Consider the following 7089-nt stretch of genomic DNA (forward strand, 5'->3'; position numbering starts at 1 on the left):
ACGTGCGTGTGCGTACGTGCGTGTGCGTACGTGCGTGTGCGTACGTGCGTTTGCGTACGTACGTGCGTTTGCGTACGTACGTGCGTTTGCGTACGTGCGTGCGTGCGTGCGTGTACGTACGTGCATGTGCGTACGTGTGTGTGCGTGCGCGTGTGTGCGTACGTGCGTGTGCGTTCGTGTGCGCGCGTTCGTGCGTGCGCGTTCGTGCTTGCGCGTTCGTGCGTGCGCGTTCGTGCTTGCGCGTTCGTGCGTGCGCGCGCGTACGTGTGTGCGTGCGCGTACGTGCGTGTGTGCGCGTACGTGCGTACGTGCATGCGCGCGCATGTGTGCGTGTGAAAATCAACGCACCGAGGCTTCGTGCCGTGCTTTTGATAATATTAACAGCATCGGTGTTGTACCGCCCATCCCCATTTATAGACTAATAAAACTGACGGGGGTTCACTCCCTCTGAAAAGATGCGTACGTCATCATATGTTTAGTCAGGTAGGCTGTGATGTGTATTTCTGGCCTAAATGCAACGAGAGGCAGCGGGAAGCAATATATACGCCACGATGTATGTGTCTTATAATGTATATTAATAATCCTAATCGTAATAATTTCGATAATACATCAACTGTACCTCAAACAATACTTACACTCTAGCTAACAAATACTCTTGGAAACTAATTATATCAAGTTTGGGATTTTCTATTTATTATCGTTATCGTTTGTCCTTTGGTATGGAAACTTTGGTAATATCTTGAATGATCGTCTTGTTAATCTATTTAAAAGGTAGTACAGGCGCTTAGTAACATAAATTCTCTGGTCACATAAATGAGTATAGGCCCAAGCATTATTATGTAAATGTCGTAATGAAATTAATCTGGAATATTATCCATCTAATCTCACATCCTTAACAAACCATTGTGTGAACTCACAAGGTGATCACATTTCACGTTTTTAATTCCGTTCTTTTTTTCTGATCGTTTTTTTTTCATAAACGGTAGGTAAGCATCGGCGTGCATGTGAAATTAATGTGAATGTGATGTGTCAGTGTGAAATGAACATTTTGTCAGTCCGCCTTGCTTCCGTTTCTAGTCGATCTCAGTCACACAGTCACTCATTACCGGCCGACCGATTTACTCAGCAGGTTGTCGTGATGTTACGCTCAGCGAAATAGCTCCGTTCCATACCGTAACGACCGCAACGACACGGCACGGGAAGGCAATACGGGAAATTAATAAAATCTAAACGAATCGATGATCTTTTCCGATTGAATATGTTCATCTCGTGAAATGTTGCGGGTGTATTTAATGCCGCAATAAAGAAATCGTCCTCACAAAGGGGCGCGGATTTAGCGTTGTGCGGATGGATATCGCTGTGCAGCGGTCCGTGACGCAGCGGGAGAAAGCGAGCGGTTCGTAATTTTCACAGAGAGTGCGAAACTCGGCGTCCGTGTTCAAGCAGGTACGAGGAACAAACTCTGGCGGATTTCCCGGAATATTGAGCGAGTAATGTCACCTAGGATGGTGTTATCCACGGGTCTGTGTTTGCTGGTGTCGGCAGTGGTGCTTATAGGTAAGTACACTTCGTAGTTTACCGCGGTGGGAGTAGTACAGATCGATGAATTTTGGGCGAGTCAAGTCTTGCGCTCGCGTCGCGTCGCCGCGGTCATCTGTTTAATTGTCAACAATATTCTCCCGTCGGTTTCAGCGTTTTTAGACAATCTTTAGCTTCAGCTGTTTGTTGTCCCGTCCGCGAAATCGCTGCTATTTCATACCATCATATTTTTGCAGTTGAAATTGAACCGTGTAAAATGTTAGCGATAGCGTCGGGTGCGTTGTCTTGGCGTTGTCTTTGCGGGTGAGAAATTCTCGCGATATGGTACAAGGGAGTTTAGTATTGAGTTTAGTATCTGGTTTACCTATTCGCGTTTTAAAATGCGAGTCGACTTATGCATGGAGAGTGAATTGCATGAAGAGTGATGTGCGTGGCCGCTCAGTACAACAATGGAAATGGAAATGAAGGATCGAGCGAGGCCTATCATATGTGACTAAGTTACGTATCGGCCCAGGAAATGGAGCCTCATTACTCTGCTGTGAAAACAGGCATGGTGGTGACCGCACGTCCAGATCAAATATATACTATTTATGAGCTGTGTCATTGTAAGCGCATAATGTGGCCCTAATCTGTATACGCAGTTTCCGTGACGATTGCTGTCAAACCATTTCCATGTATGGGTGATGTCGTGTGATGATAGAATAATCGTATAACGTGCAAAGCTTAAGAAATCTTTAAGTTTGCAGTAGAATGTTGTTATTCGGTGCAATGTAATATACCATCTTCAAAAAACGCACGCATTTTGATCTTGCGTCATCTAATCAAATGTAATGCTAATGTCATTATTACTATGGATCACCAGCATCACCTAATGTTTTAATGCAAGAGATCAGTTTGATGTTAGATGAATTATATCGTGCAATTATGCAGAAAATTTACATATTGTACAGACAGGCTGATTATTAGACGCCAAAATCGTTAACATCCTCGTGCAGTTTGTGTTCCAAACTCAACGCAAATTTTAAAACAATAGATGAAATATGAAGACGATCCCAAAAATTCATGGAATTCGCAACTGATCTGGAACTAGATCCCGTGGATCCTACAATCCACGGCCTGTAAACGATCTGCAATCTGGTTTTCAGAGAGAGTCTAGTTTTCACTGAGAACCCCGTCTCTAATCTCCTCGCATTTCTTGACGCCTGCTGCTCTTGGCATGTATGAGCCTCAGATGTACAGGAAACTCTGGGTGACCAGTGGGCAGTAGAACTGATAATTGAGGGCATCCCCTCCCCCTCCCCTCGTCACGGCTATACCAGCGTCCACGGCGATTTGTTTACTTAAGCTTAACCATCTTACTGCGCATTTGCTACCAGTGGTGTCCCGTTACACTCCTGCCCCAACCGCAGTGACCCCACCCTTCATCATCACATGATATCTCCATCTACGTTTCCTATATTCTGTTCACCGTTTACACATGTATGATACGTGTTCTGTGTAGTTTCTGTGGTATATCTGTGTGGTCATATTTTATGCTAGTGATCCGTATCGAGGCTTTAATTACCAGCTAATTTCAGTATGCCGTTATTCGACATCCTGTATCACTGGAAGCAAACAGCTGTTCTTTCTTCTTCTGATTACCTCCTAGCTATAATTTCGAGTTTAACAACTCGGCTTTTTCTCCTGAATCGTAGTAGCCTTTAAAGTCGTGGAAATCGTCTGCTCTAAAAATGTCAAAATTAAACAAATAAAACAATTTTGCATGTCGCGTTGCATTACCCATATTGTAGCCAACTGTCTGCCCTTGTTCCCACATAAAACAGCTTGTTTGTGATGCACTAAAAACAACTAGTTATGGAGGAGTCAATTACTATCAGCCCCCTAGCACTGTATGACTTAACCAGCGTATAGCATACCTACGATAGAGTTAGCGATGGCTATTCTATAGGATTCATTTTAAAAATACCTATCCACCGCAATCACTACTGACTGTGTTTATCCCCGTCCCGGAATGGCTATCCATCTACCCACCCCCGCCTTGCGACTGGTTTTAGAATGGCTTCCCGATTCAGTGCAACAGACTCCTCGTCATCAGGTGGCGTCAACGACGGGTGTGGCACACGTGATCACCGCGAAGCCATTTTGCGCGTCTTCGCTCGCTCCTGTACTGCCGCATCAATATTGCAGTTGTTTGAGTAATTACAGTGGAGAGCGCGAGCGATGATGGTGCTGCCGTCGAAGCAATGCGCCTTCCGTGTTTATGGCCCAGAGATTGGCTCGCAGCCGGCGCGCATTCCCCAGGGGTGCCAGGGCGTCGTATTTGCTGCGTGCGTGCGCGTGCGTGCGTGTGTTATGGGCGTGTACATGTGTGTGTGTGTGTGTGTGTGTGTGTGTGCGCGCGTACGTGCGTGCGTGCGTGTACATATGTGCGTGTGCGTGTGTGTGTGTGCGCGCGCGCGTGCGTGCGTGTACATATGTGCGTGTGCGTTTGTGTGTGTGTGTGTGTGCGTGCGTGCGTGCGTGTACATGTGTGTGTGTGTGTGTGCGTGCGTGCGTGCGCGCGTGCGTGTGTGTGTGCTTGTGTGCGTGCGTGTGTACATGAATCGTTCGCAGACTCCCGCATCTCACTCCTTGCTCTCCTGGCGTCTACTACCTACTAGTACAGCTGCTGCCGTTGTCGCTATACCGATTCGGCTGCGAATCCCAACGCGATGCTCCTCCTCAGAGCAGCAGACTGCATTTCTGCAGGTGCTGCTGTGAGGGGGAGGGGGTACTACCTTTCACATTAGTGGCCAGTTCGCTGTTGATAATTTACGTTCGGAAAACACGAAAACAACGTTCAAATCCGAAATTGAATTGCGTGAATTTTTCGTCTGTACTCTATTACTTTATATGCGTGTGAAGTTTGCATTGTTTGCAAGGCGATACGACATTGCAATCATACACTGTTTGATTTTACTGCCGTCGTGATGACGAATTTCTGATCCGTATAAATTCGCGAGACAGTAAATGTAGCTCATGTAAATTTATCTACTTGTGATAACTGTGCTGCTAGATATTAAGACACGATAGGCGCGTGCGTGCCAGTCACGTTCTAAACTGGCATCCCTGAAGCTATGCGTTTTCCCTGCTTCCTCACCAGCTAATTTTCCTCTCGTCTTTGTCGTTATTATTCCATGTACAAACCCTTCCGCCTGGAGACTGACTGGCAATTAGCCGCTATGTGTGTGGCTGCGTGTGACGTGACGGATTGCATTCGGGGTGACCACGTTTAATTGCAGGTGTAATTGGTTTCTAACGTAGATCGGTGGCGTAGAATTCGATCGATAGCGCGTTAAAGGGAGTCATTTGTCATTAGACTGAATGGTGAGTTTAGGCTAATGCAGCGTGTAGAGGCAAACATATTTGATCTGATTCACGGTCAGTTGATAGAGCATTGTTCCGCGTTTGGAGATGTGAGGCCAAACTTTGAAATTTATTTGTTTATTGATCACTCTGTTGATTCATTGCTCGTCGAAAACTTTTTTTCTGCAGTTACAATCAAAACAAATTTCAAAATGCCATCCAATTCAACGTGTATGCGCATATACGTACATATATATTTTTACAAAAATGTGTTCTACTATATAAAAACAACTTTTTAACATTTTACAAACAGTAGTCCCTTGTTGCCAATCTCCATAACTTGTGTAGAATCTAATATCAATCAGGACTTCAATCGACTTATATTGGCCTCCACGATTTTATTTTATACACGTTTTTAAATCCGTGAGTGTTTGAATAATTTAATTGCTAATTAGCTAATGGAGACGTTGTTTTAATTATCTTTAAAACTAATATATCAGTCTTCGTGTTGCAATTAAACGAGGGCAAATGTGCGCATTTCTGATACGTAAGGTGGCGGGTGGGACTTGTAACGCGTATAGCGGTATTGATTATTCAGTGTGTCAGTCTGCAGCCCCGTCTGTTGAGCTCGGGAAGGTTGATCACGTGGTATACACGTACAGTGCCGCCGCTAGAGGCAAAAGACAAAACGTGAATAGTAGTAATAGTAGTAGTACTACCGATAATATTGTATTTTGTGAGTAGCGTGAATAAGTACATCGGTTCATCGGGTTTCACGTCAGGAGTGATGGATGGAGGGATGAATGGATGAATGGATGAATGGATGGAGGGATGGGGGGATGGGGGGACTGTATCTGATGCGGTTTATTACGCTGGGAATTATTATTAAGTTTATTTGTATACGCGCACCGTCCCTATTCCCTATTCCTTGTTCGTATAGGTTTCGAGACGACTTCCCTATGTTTGTTTTTCGCAGTTCGCGCGTGTTGCTGGAGACTTGACGTTGCTACCTGTGTTTTGCTAGCAACATTTATCAGCAACATGCGTTTGTCGGAAGCAGTAGCCTGCGTCACATACCGGCACATACTCTTCAGGGGTAGAAATTAACTTTTGAACAAGGGAGTCCAACGGACTCCCTAACCTCAAAAAGAGGGAGGCTGCAGCAAAAGGAGGGAGTCCGCAGTCTGAGGTTCAATATTAACAATAACGCATGTGCTTATTTTTAAGATTTATGCAGTTGCACGTCTGCCAAATTTTCTTTGGACATTAGCTGCACAAATACAGTATTAAATTCCGCGAGGCCGTGCTCCGGAACGAACTAGTTAGTATGACAGAATTTTCAGGAAGTCACACGGACTCCTGTATATGTCAAATCAGGGAGTCCGACAGTAAATCAGGGAGTATTTGACTCCGGACTCCCGTTAATTTCGCACCCTGCTCTTTGCCGACACTTATCTTATCTTGCTTCTTTCCCGGCGCGTTTCTGTGGAGTTTCCTTGAGCGTTTTTTTGTGTTACTTGGTGGTCATAAAAACGTCTGCGTGCATTGTTCTGTCGTGGTGAGTCTACTAACTATTCAATTAATAAATTCCCGTGCGTTGGAATTTCTCTACGATACACCGAGCGCAGGTGAGGTGCGGGGATGATTACCGTACCTGCGTGTATCCACAATACGTTCCTTAGCAACACTATGCTCTAGTAAATATTTTAAAGACGCTATATCTGGAGAAAGTACGTACGCCAGTGCCCACGATTACCTATCCGAAACCTATCTTATAAAAACCTTAAATTGCTGTGGATTAAGCATTTCGAAACATAAATGCTTTAAGCATCATGTAGGTGCATGATATTCTAAGAAGCAAGCTGCACGTGAGACCGTTAATCTCACGGTGAGTTGGCGCCAGATATTCGCGTATTGGAGTTGAACCGACTGTGAAATCTTTGCAAATTTTCTAAAGGAAGTGCGTCATTGCGTGCATCACCCGAGGGTTGTTCAACTTATGTCGAAGTTGCCTTGCTGCTGCGCTAGTTTGAAATTGCATATACCCTTGTATACTCTTGCGAAAGTTCGTGGGCGCTACTGCTGAAAAAGTGTGGTATTATATGTCACCATTCATGTCACCATTTGCATTCATTAACATTTACATTTGAACGGTTAAAGTATCAAGTAAATGCACCGCGCCACGCGTGTAAAGCGACATTTTCA

Source organism: Priapulus caudatus, unplaced genomic scaffold (assembly GCF_000485595.1).
Source record: "Priapulus caudatus unplaced genomic scaffold, Priapulus_caudatus-5.0.1 Scaffold295, whole genome shotgun sequence".
Taxonomy (NCBI): domain Eukaryota; kingdom Metazoa; phylum Priapulida; class Priapulimorpha; order Priapulimorphida; family Priapulidae; genus Priapulus; species Priapulus caudatus.